This window comes from Elephas maximus, chromosome X (assembly GCF_024166365.1).
Source record: "Elephas maximus indicus isolate mEleMax1 chromosome X, mEleMax1 primary haplotype, whole genome shotgun sequence".
Classification (NCBI taxonomy): Eukaryota; Metazoa; Chordata; class Mammalia; order Proboscidea; family Elephantidae; genus Elephas; species Elephas maximus.
Genome location: NC_064846.1, coordinates 127,503,800 through 127,524,194, shown reverse-complemented (window position 1 = coordinate 127,524,194; position 20,395 = coordinate 127,503,800). Strand labels below are relative to the sequence as shown.

Sequence of the window (20,395 nt, the reverse complement as noted above, 5' to 3'; positions counted from 1 at the left end):
GTAGAGTCTAACTTGAGTATGGACTGGCTTTAGTGATTTGCTTCTAAGGAATAAAATGCAGTGCTACTTCTCAGTCTGTCATAAAATTCCATACAGATTCTGCTTGGTTCCCTCTCTCTCAGGACATACCTACACCTTTGGATCTCTTTGCCATCATGGAAGATGAGGCCCCTAGGTTGGATGGATTCAAACATGGCCATGATCAAGGAGGTGGTGCAGGACTAGGCAACATTTTGTTCTTTTGTGCGTGAGGTCATCATGAGTCAGAGCTGACTCATCAGCATCTAGCAACAACAACACCACCAAAAAAACCAAACCAAACCCATTGCTGTTGAGTTGATCTAGATTCATAGCAACTCTATAGGACAGAATAAAACTACCTCACAGGGTTTCTAAGGAGTAGCTGGTGGATTTGACCTATATATATATACAAACTATATAAATATACATGACCCCACACATCTGTCAGTTTGTCTACTGTGGTGGTTTGCGTGTTGCTGTGATGCTAGAAGCTATGCGACCGGTATTTCAAATACCAGCAGGGTCACCCATGGTGAACAGCTTTTAGCTGAGCTTCCAGAATAAGAGAGACTAGGAATAAGGGCCTGGCGGCCTACTTCTGAAAAAATTAGCCAGTGAAAACTTTATGAATAGCAATGGAACATTGTCCAATATAGTGCTGGAAGATGAGTCCCTCAGGTTGGAAGACACTCAAAATACGACTGGGAAAGAGCTGCCTCCTTAAAGTATAGTCCATCTTAATGACGTGGATCTCATTAAGCTTTTAGTATGAAAAGCTTTTGGTACCTTCATTTGCTAATGTGGCATAACTCAAAAATGAGAAGAAACAGCTGCAAACATCCATTAATAATCAGAATGTGTAATGTATGAAGTATGAATCTTGGAAAATCAGAAGTTGTCAAAAGTGAAATGTAATGCATAAACATCGATTACCTAAGCAATAGCGAGCTGAAATAGACTGGTATAAGCCATTTTGAATTGGACAACCACATGGCATACTATGCTGGGAATGACAAATTGAAGAGGAACGGTGTGGCATTCATCATCAAAAAGAACATTTGAAGATCTATCCTGAAGTATAGTGCTGTCAGCGGTAGGATAATATCCATACGCCTACAAGAAAGACCAGTTAATATGACTATTTCAACTGAGTAATTACATTAGATCATATAATGTAGGGTATTTACATTATATTATATTATGGAACAGCAACTAGTCTACTGTTTGGTCAAACCACTGGGAACCATAGCCTAGCCAAGTTGACACATAAAATTAACCATCATAGTGGGATATATATTGTTAATAAAAAATATTGTTAAGTTGTATAAAGTCACTTCCATGACTATAGCCAGGGCCTCCAGATAACATAAAAAATCCAAAAATCCAAACCCACTGTCAACAGGTCGATTCTGACTCATAGTGTTCCTATAAACCAAACCAAACCCATTGTTGCCGAGTCGATTCAGACTCATAGCGACCCTAAAGGACAGAGTAGAACTGCCCCATAGGGTTTCCAAGGAGCACCTGGCGGATTTGAACTGCCGACCCTCTGGTTAGCAGCTGTAGCTCTTAACCACTATGCCACAAGGGTTTCCAGTGATCCTATAGGACAGAGTAAAACTGCCCCATAGAGTTTCCCAGGCTGTAATCTTTATGGAAGCAGACTGCCAAATCTTTCTCCTTTGGAACAGCTGGATAGCAATGCAAAATAATTTTTGTCTAAAGACATACAAATTCTGTTCTGTCAAGTAGATGTTCAACTGACTTGCCTAATTTCTGTAGAAACACTGGTTTTGTCACCATTTTCATATTCATTTCAACATTCTTCTACTCCATATAAATTTGTACTTTTTGACTTCTGCTTTGACTCGATTACAATATCTGTCTGGTTGATCAAGTTAAATAAAATCACATGCATTATTTTTATATGTATATGAAAGTAAGGATTTAAACTTTAAAAAAAAATGTCTTTTAACAGTTTTGGATCTCTTCCATCAAGATACCCAATGGATTCACCTGACAGCATCAGGTAACTTCATCACCAGAGAAGTGTACCTCATGGGTGGTTTAAGCCCAGACACATTTTTCTTGGTTTCCACAGGTGAATACTTTGCTGACTCTGTTTTTCTAATTTTAATTTTCTGTATACTAATTTTATGTTTTGGTTTGTTTTCAGCAGATAAGTGCTTCCTATTGCTGGAAGCAATGGTTGGAAATTTGGCGTTACAGGCTGATCATTTGGAAGTTTCTGAGCTTGGCTGTTATCATAGATTGAATTATGTCCCCCAAAAATATGTGAATAAATTTGGCTAGGCCGTGTTTCCCAGTATTGTGTGATTGTCCACCATTTTTTCGTCTGATGTGATTTTCCTATGTGTTGTAAATCCCACCTCTATGATGTTAATGAGGTGGGGTAGATGGCAGTTGTGTTAGTGAGGCAGGACTCAATCTACAAGATTGGATTGTGTCTTGAAGCAATCTCTTTCGAGATATGAGAGAGAAGTGAGCAGAGAGACAGGAGGGCCTCATACCACCAAGAAAGTAGTGCTGGGAGCAGAGCACGTCCTTTTGCCCTGAGCTTCCTGCTTGGAGAAGCTCCTAGTCCAGGCAAAGATTGATGATAAAGACCTTCCTCCAGAGCCAACAGAGAGAAAGGCTTCCCCTGGAGCTGGCGCCCTGAATTTGGACTTCTAGCCTATTTTACTGGGAGGAAATAAATTTCTCTTTGTTAAAGCCACCCACCTGTGGCATTTCTCTTATAGCAGCACTAGATAACTAAGACAAAATGTTGGCAGTTCAAATTCACCAGCCACTCCTTGGAAAATCTATGGGGCAGCTTCTCATCTGTCCCATAGGGTTGCTATGAGTCGGAACCAACTCGATGGCAACTCGTTTGGACTCTCTGCTGAGTGAGAGAAAACAGAGAACCTGGTTTGACAATCTTTTTGATTGTTTCTCTATTTGTCTATTTTGAGCTCAAATCAATTAAGAATTTCATGTCCACAGTTGAGAAGAGCTCTTTGATATCTGTACCAGCGAGTTTTTGTGTTTCTGTGTAAAAAATCGACTCGATGGCATTGGGTTTTTTTTTGGTGTTTATTCTTGACTCATGGCTGAAATGGTAGAATTGAAGCTATAAGCTCTGTGTATGTGTGTCTATGTGTCTGAAATTCAGAAAGACCTTTGCTTTTCATTGTGTGAGGGTGTAATGTTTTCCTACCTCCAGATAATGTATTTATAATACTAGATTATAAGGTCTCTTAAATTGAAGGAACTCTGTTCTGATTGGCTTATAGAGACAATAAACATGTAAGTTGAATATTTACAGAAAATAAGGAAATTAGACTTCTAATACTTTAAATGTGGTAGAATTTAAAAAATTTTAAAAAAGGTATTCTTACCAAAACTAGCTCAGAAATGTCTAGGAATCCAATTTTACATAATTTAGGTAAATCTTTAGCAGATAAGACTATTTTACTGTTTTTGGTTTAATAAAAATAGCTGTGTCTTCTGATTTATCAATTTTATTCTACTTAGGTATTTTTTTTTTAGGTATGCTCTTCTTAACTTGTAGAGATTTATTGAAAAAATAAGCTAGCATTGTTGTTGGGCGCTATGCAGTCTATTCTAATTCATTGCAACCCCACGTGATAAAGTAGAACCCCCCCCATAAGGTTTTCTTGGCTGTAATCTTTATGGACACAGATTGCCAGGTCTTTCTCCTGCAGAACTGCTGGCTGAGTTGGAATCACCAACCTTTCTCTAAGCAGCTGAGTGCTTAACCATTGCTCCACCAGGGCTCTTTAAGCTAGCATTACTTCTGCTTAATGTTTAAGGTTAGAAAATCATAAATTTGCATTTAACCAAGTTGAATCATTACTCTGACAAATTTTGTTTAATGGTAATTATGTTTTGCAGTATGTCAGCTTGAAGATATTTTCCAGGATTTTTAGGTAACTCAAAACTTGGATTGATATTAAATTGAGTTAATCAATGGATATTCAATGTATGCCTAGATCATTTCTAAATAAGAGAGAATATTGAAACACTGATTATTAATTATAATTTTAAGTTTATATGCTTTTGCTTCCAGTTTATCTGCTACAGGGAAGCTATATGTTTGGTTCTGTTAATGAATGTGCTCATTTTTGCCACATTGACAGGTTGTATAAGAATTGTGTGTGGTTGTAGAAAGTTGTGTTATGTGTATTCACGAGCTCTGCAAGTCAGCTAAGACTGGTATGGGACAGTTCTCAATTATCCACCTCCCAGTTTTCTCTGTGAAATAGAAGTTACTTTGGTTAATTGTTAAAATTAATATAAATGAACATAAAAACCAAATCCACTGCTGTCAAGTTGATTCCGACTCATAGCGACCCTATAGGACAGAGTAGAACTGCCCCATAGGGTTTCCTAGGCTGTAATCTTTACAGAAGCAGACTGCCATATCCTTCTCCCTTGGAGTGGCTAGTGGGTTTGAAATGCCGACCTTTTGATTAGCAGCTGAGCGCTTAACTACTGCACACCAGGGTGCCTTATAAATTAATATAAGTGAATGAAACTATAGTTAGGAGTAATAGTTTCAGAAACATAAATGTTTGCGGACGTGCTTCTGTTTTTCAAGGAAAAGAATTATTTTGTTCTAAAGCAGCAGTTTTCAGAGTTTTTTTTTTTTTTTTTGGTCTTCAAATCTCTACACTCTTCACATTTATTGAGGACCCCAAAGAGGTTGTTTTCCATTGTTATTTTGTGGGTTACTATTGATATTTACTGTTGGAAATTGAAACTGAGAAATTTTTTCAATGCGTAAGTATTGAATCAGTTAAAGACAACAATGAATGCATTGCGTGTGAACAGCATTTTAGTGTTGTTATTAAATTAGTTCTGACCTTGCAGACCTCCTAAGATTTATCCTAAAGTGTCAGTTTGCTCCAGAATATGAATGAGTATAACAAAGGACAAAACTTAGAAAGTAAATTTTATTTGGTTTGGTTTATAATGCTTGAGTCTGAAAAGGTATGAAATGTGTTAAAATCTTAGCAAAGGTTGCTGAGTTTTGATAAGCTTGTTTCCCTGGTTTACTGTTTGCCTTAACCTACAGTATGAATGGTTACTTTTTCTCTGTACTCTGCCTAGATAACAATTTTCTATGTCATATATTGACTTTATTATATTCTTGATCATTTAAGGAAACAGTCTCTTCTTTAAAGAGGTAAAGTTCATTAAAATCATGTTAAAATATATATTTAAAAATGTTTTATTGTCACTTTGATTAAATAGGTAACTGAGTATTTTTTCTCAGCCACCCATGACCTTCTCTTAATCAAGTGTCCAAATCTCCTTTGACAACTTCTTAAGTTTTGCCTTCCTCAAACTTGAATCCTAAATAAAATATGAAATAAAATAGCTCTTTCAGGTTATATTTTTACATCTAAAACTATCTTTGAGATTTCCCAGAGGATCCCTGGACATTTACAAAGATTTCTTTCTTTTTCCACTTTATAAAAAAGGTGTGGTAGAAAAAAAAGTAGGTTTATTTGATATGTCACTATTGATGAGTTGCATGGAAAGAGTTGCCAAATCAGAAGAGACACTCAGCTTTCCCTAGGTTAAATGTGCATAGGTAAAATGTTTTTAATATAAATATTTAAGTAATCATATGCTGTATGAGAAGTTTCCGGAGAATTGTCAGCACTTTTGCTCTCTACGTTTCTGTTTACCAGAGCCCGGATGCTGTTTTGTGTGATGATATTAGGCAATGACAGTATAGTGTTATAAGTCATATTTTGGCTATTATTTAAAATGCTTACTTGGTCACAGCCTTTCTGTTTAGATTTGAATCTAGCGTCTTCTAGGCCAATGTTTTCAATTGGGAATGCAAATCAGACTTACCCATGGAGTTTTAGAAAAATACAGATGTCTAAGATTTACTCCAGACTCAACAGAATCTCTTTACTTGATAATCTTGGTATATTCTTGGTATATGCATGATATTATATCTCAGGATTTTATATATATATATACACACACATATATGTATAAACCAGAACCAAACCTACTGCCTTTGAGTTGATTCCAACTCATAGCGACCCTATAGGACGGAGTAGAACTGCCCCACAGAGTTTCCAAGGAGCGCCTGGAGGATCTGAACTGCTGACCTCTTGGTTAGCAGCTGTAGCACAACTTAACCACTACACCACCAGGGTTTCCCATATATATATATATATATATATATATATATATATAAACATATATCATGTCTCAAGACTTTTGCTCTGTAAAAATTAAGTTTATCCATTGTTATGGATTGAATTGTGTTCCCTAAAAGATATGTTGTAGTCCTAGCTCCCTGTACCTGTGGATGTGATCTTATTTGGAATTAGCATCTTTGCAGAAATAGTTAACATGAGGTTATACTGGAGTAGGGTGGGTCTAAATCCAACATGAATAGTGTCCTTATAAAAGAGAATAGGTACACAGAGGAAAGATGGCCATGTGAAGGCACAGGTACAGATGCAGAGAGAAGACAGCCATGTGAAGATGGAGGCAGAAATTGGAGTGATGCTGCTGTAACTAAAGGAATGCCTGGGACCATCAGGCGCTAGAAGTAGAAAGGAAGGATCTTCCCCTAGAGCCTTCAGAGAGAGCATGGCCCTGCTGACACCTTGAATTTGGACTTCTAGCCTCCAGAACTGTGAGAGAATCAGTTTCTATTGTTTTAAGCTACCCAGTTTGTGGTACTTTATTATAGTAGTCCTAGGAAACTAATGTATCCATTTTTATAAATCTGATGTAACATTGACTGTCTTCTTGGAAAATAGCCTTAATCATTATGCTTATAGGCATTTTGTTTAAAGCTTTTTGGATTGACTTTATTATCTTGTTTTGTGTGCCACAGGGAAAAAACAAAGTTTCCTTGTCAGTTGTCAGTTGAATTATTCTTGTTATGAACTCTTTCACTTTTGAAAATTATCAGTAGTACATTAAACACAGCCATTTGAGATCTGTCATCTACAGATAGTTTTTTGTTTTATTATGATGCTTTCCTGAAGGCTCCACAAATAGCTATAGGTCAGAGTTGTTGTGTTCAACAATGATGGACTGACTCAGAGCCCTGTGGAAAAGGACTGTACCAGGTATTTCAGAAAATAGACTCCTGGGTACAGGATTCTTATGACATTGCTTAGAAAACTTTGAGACCATTTCAGGGGGCTGAGTCAGGATTTCCAGAACTCTTCAGGTGAGAAGTAGACAAGTTCATGAGACTGCTTACCCAAGATCTAGAGTGTTATGGATTGAATTGTGTCTCTCCTCAAAATATGTGTTGGAATCCTAAGCCCCATACTTGTGGATGCAATCTTGCTTGGAAGTAGGCTTTTCTTTGTTATGTTAATTAGATCCTACCTGAGTAGGGTGGGTTCTAAATCTAATCACTTCTAAGTTATAAAAAGAACAGATTAGACCAAGGGATATGCACATACTTGGGGACAGACACCTTCTGAGGATCATATACAAGCCAAGGAACCAAAGAATGCCAGGGGCTACTGATAAGGAAGAAACTGACACAGCCAAGACCCTGATTTGAACTTTTAGCCTCCAGAACACGAGAAAATAAATTTCTGTTCTTTAAAGCCACCTGTTTTTGGTATTTGTGTTACAGCAGCACTAGGTAACTGAGACAAAAAGAACAAGAATTAATTACATAGGACTAAATGAACTGATGAGGGATGATGATAGTTTTCGTTGGGAATATTGTTGCTGTTATTTTAATGTTCTATTTTCTATTTATAAGGAAGCCCTTTCTCTTTCCTCATGCCCCTCCCCCATTGCTGTCAAGTTGATTCTGGCTCAAACTGACACTATATGACAGAGTAGAATTGCCCCATAGGTTTTCCAAGGCTGTAATCTTTTTGGAAGCAGACTGCCACATCATTTTTCCTGTAGAGTTGATTCAAACTGCCGACTTTCCAGTTAGCAGCCAAGTGATTAACGACTGTGCTACCAGGGCTCCTTCTTTATAAACTATTTGTAATTCCATAACAACTTAGTAGACTCTGCTTTTGTAAACTGAAGTGAAATATTTGTAAATATATTTTATTCTCTCTGCCTGACCTCCTCGCAAAATTCAGAAACTCTTACTGAGTTCTTACTTTTCATGAAAATATCATTATTTACATAAGTTCAATAATAATCTGCCTTTTTTTAAACCAGGATATAATTGGAAAAATTGGTTATACAACCTTGCTTAGAATGTCATATTTGAGAATGATGCTCATTTAATCAGGTGTAACAAGCCACTTGTAAGGACTAAGGTTAACTTTGATGGCAGGGGTGGTTTAGTGGTAGAATTCTTGCCTTTCATGCAGGAGACCTGGGTTTGACTCCCAGCCACTGCATCTCAAGCACAGCCACCACTTGCTTGTCAGTAGAAGCTTGCAAATCGCTAAAATGCTGAATAGGTTTCAGTGAAACTTCCAGACTAAGGTGGTCTAGGAAGAAAGGACTGAGACCTACCCACTCAGTCACTGCTGGAATTTGAAATACAGGTGGCATAGCTTCTAGCATCGTAGCAACACATAAGCCACCACAGTATGACAAACTGATAGATGGGTGGCAGGTATAAACTTTACGTTTCACAAAACCTAGATCCTCACCCCTTCCCCAGTAATGTCTTTTTTTTTTTAGTTGTGGTATATATATGTTTTGTATATATCTCAAAAACCAAAAAACCAAACCCACTGCCATCAAGCTGATTCCAACTCATAGTGACTCTGTAGGACAGGGTTTCCAAGGGGCGCCTGGTGGATTTGAACTGCTGACCTTTTGGTTAGCAGCCGTAGCACTTAACTACTACGCCACTGGGGTTGCCATATATATAATGTAAAATTTGCCCTTTTCACCACTTTTAAGTGTACAATTCAGTGACATTAATTATATTCACATTGTTGTACAGCCATCTCCACTATATATATATATTTAAAACACACAGAAGTAGGCCTTTAAAATTTGAATTGGTTAAGATTGCTGTCTCTTTGTGCTCTGACTTTCCTCTGCTCCACTTCCTCTTGTGGCCAGTACAATTGAAGTGGCTGCGGGTAGTGTTAGGAATCCAGCTAAGGGGAAGTTGCGTTGAAGACACATTTAATTTTGGTTTGTTGTTGTTATTACTTGTCATAGAGTTGATTCCAACTCATGGCAACCCCGTGTGTGTGTGCAGAGGAGAACTGTGTTCCGTAGGGTTTTCAAAGCTGTGACCCTTTGGAAGCAGATTGCCAGACCTGTTTTCTGAGGTGCCGTGGGTGTGTTCAAGACATCAACCTTTAGGAAAGTTGTCGAGCAAGTAACCATTTGTACCACCAGGGACTCTATAATTTGGCTTTAGTGGGATACATTTACGTGGTTCTTAGTCACTTTTGAGTGTAGTTATTTCTAGCTGCCCCAGTGTAAGAATGACCTCTAGGAGTAATCCTACTGCCCAAAGTACTGACTAGCCGGGCATTGTGACAGGAAAGCGCAGGACCACTCATGAAGAGGTAGAGATAAATTTCTAGTAAAAGCAATGAACAGTCTCCTGGATTGTTTGACAATCCAATCGATGAAGAGGAGGGAGTTTTAAGAAGACATTGGAAAAAGGTTTAATATTGTGATATTTATTGGCCTTTTAAATTTGTAATTTGCTGAGACTTCATTCTCATTCTAAATAAATAACTCACTTTTCGACTTCGTTTTGTCTTTGTAATTTTGTATTCTTTTACTCAAAGAGGGGTCCTGCAAATCATATAGGCCTCAAGCCCCACAAAGCCTGACTGTACCCAAATGGAAGTCTAATATGCAGTCCTCTCTTCCTCACTATCTCCTCTCTAGAGGCCAATCTCCACAGTTTTCAAGCTCCATCCCCCTGAGATACCTTGAATTCACCTCTTCCTGGACAAACCTCTTATTGGGAACATGTGACTGCCAGGGAATAAAAAAGCTCTAAAAGATATCATATTATAGGCCTCTGGCCACTGACAGTCAAGTCACTAATGGGAAGTCCAAAATGAGGGTAAGTTAGGAAAGCACCTCAAGGAATGACCTATTATGAGTGTGTGGTAGGAGGATGCTGGATATCTGGTAGGCAGGCAAGTCCACAGTGAATATCAGAGGGGAAAAAGTCCCCTCCTACCCAGTGTGCTACAGCCTGGAGGTCTTGCCTCTGGCCCTAAGGCCCTCCTTGTGGAGCCAGCTGCCAGGAGGGGGACTGTAGGGTGAAGAATTACTTTACCCAAAGAATTTGGTCTTTGTCCTTGGTTCCTGGGCAGTAACCTCTAAACCTTTGGGGTTTCCTGAGTGAAGTGTCTTTTTTATTCATATGGACTTCAGACTACTCTGACATCTTATGCTAATGAGGTGAATCAGGGTGTGGGGTTTAGAAGACCCACCATGTAATATCAGCCTAACAAGAGGGGCTGGAGTTTGAGCTCAGCCACATGGGCAATGAGTCAATCAACCAGTATGCCTACATACTGAACCTCCAATAAAAGCTCTGGAAATTGAAGCTTCCCAGTTAGTGATACATATGGATGCACCAAGAGGGTAGCTTTTCACTGGAGACACGGAAGCTCCATGTTGGGGACCCTCCCTCACCCTATGTGTCTCTTCTTTATGCTGGTCCTGATTTGTATGCTTTATAATAAAGCTGTAATTGTAACTGCAGAACTTTCCCGAGTTCTGTGAATCATTCTAGTAAGTTATCAAACCTGAAGTGTTAGTGGGAACCGCTTAATTTGTAGTCAGCAGGTCAGAAGTGTGGGTGCTTTGGGGACCTTCGAGTTTGAGGCTGGTATCCTGAGGAGGTAGTGGGAACCCCTAAGTTTGTAGCCAGCAGATCAGAAGTGAGGGTGTCCTGGGAAATTCTGAGTTTGCAGCTAGTGTCCTGAAGGGGTAGTAGGAACTCCCAAATATGTAGTCAGTTGGCCTGAAGTCCAAGTGAATTAGAACCCCTGAACTTGCGGATCGTGTCTGAAGTCTTGGGCAGACTTGGCAGTCTGGAGGACTGGGCCTTTTAATGTGTGAAATCTAACCTAATTCTGGGTGGTTAGGGTCAGAAGAATTGAAGAGCTGATACTGCATTGCAGTTAATGTCAGGATACAACAGAATAGAACTGATTTTAGAGGAACAAATCAGCTTAGTCTTTCAGGGAGAGGATCCTTGAAACCAAAAAACCTGTTGCTCTTGAGTCAATTCTGACTCATAGTGATCCTATATGACACAGTAGAACTGCCCCATAGAGTTTCCAAGAAGCAGCTGGGGGATTAGAACTGCCGACATTTTGCTTAGCAGCTCAGCTCTTAACCGTGGCTCCATCAGGTCTCCGGAGGAGTCTTAGGACCCTTCTCAGGCTGGAAGCATGAATTTGGGAGAGACTTCATTTCTCCTCAGGCTTTGGAGATGGAACTAAGAACAGGACCAGGGCTTTGTCAGGAGGGTTCTTTGTTGAGAGAGAACGTAGTTGGATAGTGAGAGGAGGAAAGATGAGGAATTTTTAATTTTCTTTTTTCAGGAAAGAGTTGGTTATTCTGTGCAGTATAGGTTAAGAACAGAGGCTCTGATGCCAGACTGCCTAGGTTTGAGTCTCAACTGCTGTTTCACCTTGGGAAAGTCATTTAACTTTTCTATGCCTTAATTTTTCATCTATGAAATGGATCTACCAATAGTACCTATCTGTTCTGGTTATACCACCCCAAGCTTAGTGTTGTAAAACAATAACCATTTTATTATGCTAATTAATTCTGTGGGTTGAGAATTCAAACGGCACAGTGGAGATAGTTCGTCTCTACTCCATGATGTCTGGGGTCTCATCTGGGAAGATGTGAAAGGCAGGGTTGACCTGAAAGGCTAGGGGCTAGAATCATCTAGAGGCTTCTTCACTCACATATCCAACTCTTGGGCTGGGATAGTTGAAGAGGCAGATTGCTGACCAGAGCATTGCCATGTGTCCTCTTCATGTGGCTTGAAATTCTCACAGCCTGGGTTCCAAGAAGGAGCATCTGGGAGTGAGTGTTCCATGAGAATCAGACATAATCTCTTGGCCTCAGAAATCGCATGGTGTCATGTCTGCCATATTCTATCAGTCGAAATAGTCATACGCCTTCCAAGATCCAAGGAGAAGGGACATAGACTCTACCTCTAAATGGAAGAAGTGTCAAAAAATTTGAGGGTCAAGTCTTAAAACTGCCATACTGTTTCACAGGGAAGTTGTGAAGATTAAATGGGTTATTGTATAGATAGCTTTTATTATTATTACTTACAGGAAAGTGCTCATCTGAACAAGATTTTTGGGAATGACTCCAGGGTGAGCTAGCCTGAGCTCAGACAGCACCTGTCTCCTGGGCTGTGGCTCTAGGGCCAGCTCTCAGGTGTTCTGCCAGGGCCTGTAGAACCCAGGTGTTTTTGAGTACATCAGAAACATATCTAGACACAGCAAGGCACTCTCTCCCCTTCAGAGGGTGTTAACTTCCAGGTGATGCTTCTGCCAGAGCCTACCCTGGAGGATTATCCAAAGATGTTCTTGGTCCCTACTAATACAATGCCCCATCAGGGGAGGCTGCTTTACTTTGACAATTATGAAAGCCCTGAATGGGTCTGCCAACACCAGACTCTATTCCACAGGGAACAGTGTCTGTATGTGTTCTTGCATATTTGGGAGAAGGCAAAACTCCATCTTTATTTTCACACCTTTGTACACAGCAGCCTTCTGTTCAGTAGCAGTCACAAAAGCAGATATTTACCTCCTCTCCACTCCTTTGAGGAAACCCTGGTGGTGTAGTGGTTAAGTGCTACTGCTGCTAACCATAGAGGTCGGCAGTTCGAATCCACCAGGCTCTCCTTGGAAACCCTATGGGGCAGTTCTACTCTGTCCTATAGGGTCGCTATGAGTCGGAATTGACTCGACGGCAACGGTTCTCTTTCTCTTTCTCCCCCACTCCTTGGAAACCCTATGGGTCAATTCCACTCTGCTCCACAGGGTCACTACGAGTCAGAATAGACTCGACGGCACATAACAACAACTGCAAAATTAACAACATCCTAAGCCATTGCTACTGTATGTGAGGTCCATGCCAGAAGCATAGGCATCACCTGGGAACATGTGAGAAATGCAGAATCTCAGGCCCCACCCCAGAATCTGCATTTTATAAGATCTGCAGGTGATTCCTACACATATTAGAGTCTGAGAAACACAGACCTAAATTACCAGTGGACCTTCACTTCCTCTACTCAAGCTGATTTTTGACACTTCATTTCCTGTTACTGTTTATTGTCATTTATTTTTTAAAGAAATTACAAAGGTGTTTATAGAGAGTGAAAGGTGATTTCCCAGGATGAGACAGGGGAAGTTTTAGACCATAACAAGGTACTTTGCAGAGTAAGAACCAACTTTATTCAGAGTGGGCAAGAAGTAGAGGGAGTTGGGTTATAATTTCTCACAAAGAATAAGGTAAGTCATAATACTGATGACTCAATAAAACTTAATAGTATCTAGTGGACAAGGAGAGGGTGGTACAAACCAGAGCCAGGACTTGTTATGTGTAATTGAAAACAAAATAGGCTTCATGAATCCTGCATTCTCCCCCTTCTGAACGACATCAAAATCCTGGACTCTGGAAATGTGTCCTGCCCACTCCTTCTGTACTCTTCAGAGAGATATTGGGGAATTGTTGTAACATGATTTGTGGGATATGAGTTTCCTTTGGTAGAATTATAGGAGGAAGAGGGAGGAGGAGAGGCAGTCACTCAAATTCTACAGTGGATGTATCAGTCAGGGTTTTTCAGAGGAATAGAACCAATAGGATGGATATAGATATAGATACATTATTTTAAGGAATTAGCTTATGTGACTATAAAAAAAAACCAAGGGGCTGGCAAGTCCAAAATCTGCAGGTCAGGTGATAGGCTGGAAACTCCACTAGGATTTCTATGTTACAGTTTTGAGGCAAAATTCCTTCTCCCTTGGGAAACCTCAGTTTTTGTTCCTTAGGTCTTCAAGTGATTGGATGAGGCCCACCCACATTATGGAGGGTAATCTGCCTTACTTAAGGTCAACTGATTGTAAATGTGACAGCAACCAGGGCTTTGAACTAGTTCCTTCAGTTCAAACCCTTGCTGAGAATTTGCATTCCCACCCCAGATATACTGAATCAGAATCTACAGTTTCACAAGATCCACAGGTGATTCTTATGTATAATAAATTTTGAGAATTACTGCTCTATTAGTGGTTCTCAGAATTGGTCTCTAACCAGCAGCATTAGCATCACCTGAGAACTTTTTAGAAATGCAAATTCTCAGCTGGGGTTCTAACCACAACAAACCCATTTGAAGCCCTGATAGCAACATTGAAACTAGTGTTTGACCAAACACTTGGGCACCATAGCCTAGCCAGCTTGACACACAAAATTAACCAGGAGTTTGTGAGAACAGACCAGAGCATAATACCTCTGGGCAGGGGCTGTCTCACAGACCATAGAGCCCTACAGCAAGCCTAAACAACAGACAAGAAAAGCAAGGCCTGTGGTGACACATTGTCTTAGAAGCAGAGCCTGTGTTCTGGATTCTGTGAGAGTGATTCATTGGAGGAGTGCTCTCAGGAGAAGGGGATTGGGGAAGCAGGATAGGGTAGGACAGGAATGTTGAGTAAGGATGGGGTCTCAGCTGGAGACTATCTTCAGCCTGATTGCATGGGAAAATTACCCAGCACAAAATGCTTCACAAAATTGGTCATATCTTGAGGCGAGGGGCTAGCCTTTTGTATCCCTGAGTCAGCCATTCATTGGTGGAGGTCTGCCTTTAGGGCGAGGGGCATGTTGGCAGAGTCTTCTGGTCAAGGTTTTTCCCATTTGGTCCAGGGCAATTTTTCAGAGAAGGGGACAGACAGCTGTGAATTGTTATCAGCCAACACTTGTGGCTGCTGGGAGCTGGGTGTATCAGCTGACAAGGGGGTCTAGACGGGCACCAACAGTACAGGCACCTTCCATCTTATTTTGGTATGTGAGCCTTCTGGCAAACCCAGGCAGAGTTGCAGGTATAGGACACACGACAGGGAGAGGAAGCCTTGGGAAGACAGTGCTAAAACCAACTTGCTACTTTCTCTGTAAAGCTATTTTCTTTCCTTTTCCTATGTGTGTATCCATCTACCCAATCGTCCATCCATCCATTTATCTATTTTACCTCCCTCTTGCTCTGGGTAAGTATATTGATTACTATTTTGTTTGTTTGTTTGATTTTGTTTTGTTAATTGGTTTTTAAAAGCTGTGTGGAGAGAAAGATAAAGGAAAGAAAACACAAAACAGGAAGAGAGAGACATCTACAGACAAAATGAAATAGATATAATCATTAAAAAAAAAGCTGTTAGAGTTTATCTACTGAAAGCCTAAGTTGTGTTTCAGTCAAAGCCTCAGCTTCCTTACTTTTTATTACCTTTGTTTATTTTCAGTTTTTTGTAGTAGGTCTTAAGTCTTTATCAGGGGTCAATGAAGTATAAATGAAGTATAAAACCTTAAATTATGTGATTGTGCATACAAATACCGGGGAAAGAAAACTCTGATCCATGAATCATGAAAGTTGTGGCCTTAACTTTTTGTGGGAACAAGTTAGGTTTTTTAAATAACAGCTTTATTGAGTTATGATCTACATATCATAAAATATAACCTTTTAAAATATATAATTCAGTGGTTTTTAGTATATTCACCGAGTTGCACAACTATCACCACTATCTAATTTTAGAATATTTTCATCATCTCCAAAAGAAACCTCATACCCATTACTAGTCAATCCCCATTCCCTACTATACCCATCACCTGATGACCACTAATCTACTTTCTGTCTCTACGGATTTGAATATTCTGGACATTTCATATAAAAGGAATTATATAGTATGTGGCCTTTTGTGACTGGCTTCTTTCATTTAGCATAGAGTTTTCAAGGTCCATCCATGTTGTAACACATCAGTACTTCCATTTATGGCCTAATATTCCATTAGTCAGTGATATGTTAATATTCATACACCTGCAAGGAAGCCCAATTAATATGACTATTATTCAAATTTACACACCAACTACTAATGCCAAAGATGAAGAAATTGAACATTTTTACAAACTTCTGCAGTCTGAAATTGATTGAACATGTAATCGAGATGTATTGATATTTACTGGTGATCGGAATGAGAAAGTTGGAAACGAAAAAGGATCAGTAGTTGGAAAATTTGGCCTTGGTGATATAAATGATGCCAGAGATTGCATGATAGAATTCTGCAAAACCAATGACTTATTTGTCGGAAATACTTTTTACAGCGCAAATTAGTTTCTCATTCAAAAATTTATATACAAATTTTTTGTTACATTGGTTGCAATTGCTGAAATATGTCAGCACTACCCCCTTTCCACCCCGGGTTCCTCATGTCCATTTGTCCAGCTTTTGTGTCCCACCCTGCCTTATGGTCTTTGCTTTTGGGCAGGTGCTGCCCATTTGGTCTCGTATGCTTGATTGAACTAAGAAGCACGTTCCTTACGTGTGTTATTGCTTTTTTTTTTTTTTATAGGTCTGTCTAATCTTTGGCTGAAAAGTGAACTTTGAGAGTGGCTTCAGTTCTGAGTTAGAAAGGTGTCTGGGGGCCATAGCCTTGGGGGTTCCTCCAGTCTCTGTCAGACCAGTAAGTCTGATCTTTTTTTGTAAATTTGAATTTTGGTCTACACTTTTCTCCTGCTCTGTTCAGGACCCTCTATTGTGATCCCTGTCAGAGTGAACAGTGCTGGTAGGCTGGTGGAGGCTGTGGTTCATGTGGTCCATTAGTCCTTTGGACTAATATTTTCTTTGAGTCTTTGGTTTTCTTCATTCTCTTTTGCATCAGATGGGATGGAACCAATAGATGTATTTTATATGGCCACTCCCAAGCTTTTAAGACCCCAGACGCTACTCACCAAAGTAGGTTGCAGAACATTTTCTTTATGAACTATGTTATGCCAACTGACCTAAATGTCCCTGAAGATCATGATTCCCACCCTCAGCTCCAGTAACTTGGTCCTTCAGGGTGTTTGGATGTGTCTAGGAAACTTCTGGAGCCCTAGTAGTGAAGTAGTTAAGAGCTACGGCTGCTCACCAAAAGGTCAGCAATTCAAATCCACCAGCCACTCCTTGAACCCTATGGGGAAGTTCTACCCTGTTCTATTAGGGTCCCTATGAGTCAGAATCGACTCAACAAAGGGTCTTTTTTTTTTTTGAACTTTAGATGAAGGTTTACAGAACAAACTAGTTTCTCATCAAACAGTACACACATTGTTGTATGACATTGGTTAACAACCCCACGACATGCCAACACTCTCCCTTCTCAACCCTGGGTTCCCTATTACCAGCTTTCCTGTTCCCTCCTACTTTCCACTTCCTGCCCCAGGGCTGGTGTGCCCCTTTTAGTCTTGTTTTGTTCTATGGGTCTGTTCAATCTTTAGCTGAAGGGTGAACCTCAAGAGTGACCTCATTACTGAGCCAAAAGGGTGTCTGGGGTCCATACTCCCAGGGTTTCTCCAGTCTTTATCAGGCCTGCAAGTGTGGTCTTTCTTTTTCAGTTATAGTTTTGTTCTGTATTTTTCTCCAACTCTGTCCGGGACCCTCTATTGTGATCCCTGTCAGAGCGGTCAGTGGTGGTAGCTGGGCACCATCTAGTTGTACTGGACTCAGTCTGGTGGGGGCTGTGGTAGATGTGGTCTATTAGTCCTTTGAACCAATCTTTCCCTTGTGTCTTTAGTTTTCGTCATTTTTCCTTGCTCCTGAAGGGATGAGACCAGTGGAATATCCTAGATGGCTGCTCACAGCCTTTTAAGACCCCAGACGTTACTCACCAAAGTAGAATTGCTGCAGGGCAAGGCTTCCCAGCTCAGGACTAAGCACTGCCTAGGTTCTTACCTTCTTCTGACCAAGAATGACCAGGAGAGGCTCAGCGGTTCCACATGAACAAAGGTTTGTTAGTGACAGAAAGAAAGTAAAAGGCTTGAGAGGGAGAGAGGAAGAGGGGTTTCCACCCATGTTAGCCTCCAGCCTCTCCCTGAACAAAGGATTTCCTAGGGCTTATACAAGTTTTTAGGTGGGAAAAAGGCATTATCTTTATTCATTAGATGGGTGGAGATTTCCAGAAGAAAAGGAGGGGTTATGAAAATCAAATGCGTGCACAGTTAGAATTCAAGATGGATTTCCTTGCAGAGGTTGCTGGAACTAAGATGGAGTCTGTCACAAAGGCTGCTGAGATGTCAAACAGGACTTATTCTGGGATGTTGTGCATGAGTGATGCCTCTGAATCTTGGTTCGAGCCCTGGCGAGGGGTCCCTGCTCATGTTTGTTTCACGTGGAAGGTCATTCATAGACCACGTTGATTTTTACTGTGCATGCTCTGCACCTGGTGAGGCCTTGAAAAACAACTCAGGAGGATTATTAGTAATTTATAGCCGGTCAAGCACACAGGGCCTTGAAATGTAGCCCCTTATCTTATCTAAGTACCTAGTTTGTTAATCAAAAGTCGTTCTCAGGTGCCAGCAGTAAAAGTTATATGGTGGTCTGCACTTAGGTTTAGATTCCAAAAATACTGAGTCAGAGGCTATTTAATTATAGCTGGTCAAGCACACAGGGCCTTGAAATGTAGCCCTTATTTAATTCAGCCAGCCCGATCTCTTCCCTGTCTCAGAATGTAGAACAATTTCTTCATAAACTCTGTTATGCCTATTGAGCTAGATGTTCCCTGAGACCATGGTCCCCACAGCCCTCAATTTGGTCCTTCTGGGAGTTTGGGTGTGTCTATGGAGCTACCATGGCCCTGCCTTGTACAGGCTGTCCTGGATTCCCCAGTATTGCGTACTGTCTTACCCTTCACCAAAGTTACCACTTATCTATTGCCTATTGTTTTTCCATCCCCACATCCCTCCCCACCCTCATAACCATCAAAGATTGTTTCTTTTTGTATGTAAACCTTTTCATGAGTTTTTACAGTAGTGGTCTCATACAATATTTGTCCTTTTGTGATTGACTTATTTCACTCAGCATAATGTCCTCCAGATGTATCCATGTTATGTGGTGCTTCACAGATTCATTGTTGCTCTTAAGCATTGCATAGTACTCCATTGTGTGTATGTACCACAGTTTGTTTATCCACTCATCTGTTGATGGGCATCTAGGTTGTTTCCATCTTTTTGCTATTGTGAACAATGCTGCAATGAATGTGGATGTACATGTATCTATTTGTGTGATGACTCTTATTTCTCTAGGATATATTCCTAGGTGGGATTGCTGGATCATACGGTATTTCTATTTCTAGCTTTCTAAGGAAGTGCCATATCATTTTCCAAAATGGTTGTATCATTTTGCATTCCCATCAGCAGTGCATAAGAGTTCCAATCTCCCCACAGCCTCTCCAGCATTTATAATTTTCTGTTTTATTGATTCTTGCTAGTAATATTGGTGTGAGATGGTATCTCATTGTGGTTTTGATTTGCATTTCTCTGATCGCTGGAGATTGTGAGCACTTCCTCCTGTGTCTGTTGGGTACTTGAATGTCTTCTTTGGTGAAGTGTCTGTTCATATCCTTTGCCCATTTTTTAATTGGATTCTTTGTCTTTTTGTTGTAGAGTTGTTGGATTTTCTTGTAGATTTTAGAGATTAGACCTTTGATTTGTTTTCCGAAATTTTTTTCCCAGTCTGTAGGTTCTGTTTTCACTCTTTTGATGAAGTCTTTTGATGAACATCAGTGTTTAATTTTTAGTAGATCCCAGTATCTAGCTTATCCTCTGGCCCTTGTGTGTTGTTGGTTGTGATTTATATCCTGTTAATGCCATGTGTTAGGGGTTCTAGCATTGATCCTATTTTTTCTTCTGTGAACTTCATAGTTTTTGGCTTTATATTTAGGTCTTTGATCCATTTTGAATTCATTTTTATATATGGTGTAAGGTATGGGTCTTGTTTCATTTTTTACAGGTGACATCAAGTTTTGCTAACACCATTTGTTCAAAAGACTGTCTTTTTCCCATTTGATGGAGTTTGGGCCCTTGTTGAAGATCAGGTGACCATAGGTGGATGGATTTACATCTGGGTTCTCAATTCTGTTCCATTGGTGAATGTATCTGTCACTGTACTAGGACCAAGCTGTCTGAGGTCAGGTAGTGTGAGTCCTCCTACTTTATTCTTCTTCTTCACTAGTGCTTTACTTATCCAGGGCCTCTTCCCTTTCCATATAAAGTTAATGATAAGTTTTTCCATCTCTTTAAAGAACGTTGTTGGTATTTGGATCGGTATTGCATTGTATTTGTAAATTGCTTTGGGTAGAATTGTCATTTTCACAATGTCAAGTCTACCTATCCATGA

The 20,395-nt window shown here is 40.0% G+C and overlaps 1 non-coding gene and 1 pseudogene across 1 annotated transcript; one reads left to right on the top strand and one right to left on the bottom strand.

Moving 5' to 3' along the window:
• Positions 1-20,395, bottom strand: part of LOC126068788 (40S ribosomal protein S8-like) — a 165,775-nt pseudogene that overhangs the window by 37,544 nt on the left and 107,836 nt on the right.
• On the top strand, positions 8,347-8,417 carry TRNAE-UUC (transfer RNA glutamic acid (anticodon UUC)). The gene has a single exon. It is a non-coding gene; the product is annotated as a tRNA-Glu (tRNA).